The following is a 2,654-nucleotide window of genomic DNA, read 5'->3' on the forward strand; positions in this document are numbered from 1 at the left end:
TAGGGCTGTTGTACATAGGGTCGCTATGAGTCGCAAGCGACTCGACAGCACATAACAACAACAACAAATATTCTCCTAGATGATTTATTGCCTCGGAAAACCTACTGGAGGATCAACTATGAGTCGATTTCAACTTGAAGGTACTTGAGTACTTCCAAATACAAAGTACTTGAAGTACCTTTTTACTTGATACTCAAGTACCTATGTACTTGAGTACCTTCAAGTACAAAGCAATATAACATATTCCTGAACTGAGGGCCCTGAGGCTATTGTTGATTTTACTGACTTCACTGTTTCTACCTTTCATGGCTTTGCCAAATGAGTTGGAGACAAAGAATGATCCTTTTGTATGTCCTGAACTTTCTGCATTAATGCAATCATTCTTCTCATTTATAGGAACGAATCCTCACCTGGAGGTCCAAACTGGTTTCTGACTAAGAAATTGGCTTAGCTGAGAATCACATCGTGAGAGCTGCCAAAGAGCTGGATCCATAGCTTGTTGTGAAGGGAGTCACTCTTCTTCATTCTGCAGGATATAATCAGTGACATCACAGCACATAAGAGGAATATATACTTGCACAGTCCAACTGTCCTAAGAAAAGTCCTCTAAATCCTGACAACAATGGCAGGAGTGGTGGCACAGGACAAATGCCCAATCTGTCTGGATCTTCTGAAAGATCCCGTCACCACTAAGTGTGGACACAACTTCTGCCGATCCTGCATCCAGAAGTCATGGGAGGAGAAATATAACAAGGTCTCTTGCTCATTGTGTGAACAAACTATATCAAGATAAAATATTAAAGCAAAACAATCAGCTGAGAAATATATTGTATGAAGCCAAATTATACCCCTTCAGCATGGAAATAAAGAAGAAAAAGACATCTCAATGCAAGAAACACAAGCAGATCCTCAACTTTTTCTGTGAGGATGACCACAATGTGCTGTGTGACCTCTGCACCAGGGTCCACAGATATTGATTGCCATGTGAAGCCCTTAAAGGAGATGGGCTCTCATCACAGAAAATGGATCATGGGTTACATGGCTACTCTGAGGAACCAACTGAAACTCTATACAAACTCCTGAGCCATTCAAGAGAGAAGAGTAAAACAAGTGAGTGAGAGCATTACAAAAGTGGGGCATAAATTAAGTTATGAACGCAAACACATGAATCTCTTTTTAGAATGGCAACAGAGCACCTGTGTCTCTAGAGCAGCTTATGTACTAGACAGTATTAAATAAAAAATGCATAAAGAAGCACATTCAAATCATATTTCTATATGCACATATCTAAAACAGAAGATGGCAGAGAGGAGCGTGATGATGGACAATATGAAATTGCTGAGGGGCATCAAGAACATCTATAATGATTGTGAAAACTCCACCCCTCCGTCTTCCTCTTCCATCCAGTTAAGGGAGAGAGAAGCCAATTTTCCCCCATTGTTCAAGCCTCTGAAGAAAATTAAGACTTTTACAAGAGATGTGACTCTGGATCCTGAAACAGCACATTCCAGCCTTCTAGTATCTGAAGACAAAAAGTCAGTGACATTTGTGGTGGAAAATAAAATACTTCTTCCTACTCTGAGGAGATTTAGCACTTTCCCACTGGTCCTGGGATCTGAAGGCTTCGATTCAGACAGGCATTACTGGGAAGTGAGAGCGAATGACAAGCTTGAGTGGATGGTGGGGGTTTGTGAAGAACCTCTATTCAGAAAGGATAACCCAAACTTAACAGGACAGAATGGATACTGGACGATTCAGCTCTCCAATGATATGCATGTTGCACAAAGCTTTGTTTCAGTCCACCTTAAGTTAACAACAAAACCTCAAGGTATAGGCATTTATCTCGACTATGAACTAGGTGAAGTTTCCTTTTACAATTTACATACAAACTCACATATACATTCATTTTTTCATGGATTTTCTGGAATACTCAAGCCTTTTTTTTATGTTGGAAGGGATCCCAAATCTCTAAAAATCTGCACGGATTATGAATGATAAACTCTCTGAAGGGTAATAAGCATCCTTTTAAATTTTGTTTTATATTGGTTTGTGTATTACAGTGAATGCATTGTGTAATACTCTCCAGTCTCTTCCAAATTATGAAATATTTTTTGAAATTGTTGCTGCTGAGTATAAACACTGGTTTATGAATCTCCGTTAGTGTCTCAATTCTACTTTCCTTGGAGTAAATTTTCAGCAATGGACTAGCTGGGTCATACAGAGTTTCTATGTTCAATTACTTATTTTTTGCCACAGTAATTTATGCCCAGAATTTATATTTGACTCATTGAGGAAAGGTTCTACTATAAGGTAATAGCAGTAGTTGATTTTAGATTGCACATGTGTCTGAATTAACAAAATTTATAATAAAAATGAGAATTAAATGTATATAACTGTAATTTCATTCTCTAATAAGTGGATTTTGGATATACTTCTACATTTCTTCTCTATTTACTTAATAAAAATACTTGTTGTTGTTATGTGCCATCGAGTCGCTTGCGATTCATAGTGACCCTATGTACAACAGCCCTACACTCCGCTCTGTCCTGTGCCCATCGCACTGTCTCTGACACTCCCATCCCAATTATCCCAGTCACTGAATCAATCCACCTCATAGAGGGCCTTCCCCTCCTGTGCTGTCCCTCCACCCTCCC

Source organism: Elephantulus edwardii, unplaced genomic scaffold, assembly GCF_000299155.1.
Source record: "Elephantulus edwardii isolate Elephantulus edwardi_28Jun2011 unplaced genomic scaffold, EleEdw1.0 scaffold00119, whole genome shotgun sequence".
Taxonomy (NCBI): Eukaryota; Metazoa; Chordata; class Mammalia; order Macroscelidea; family Macroscelididae; genus Elephantulus; species Elephantulus edwardii.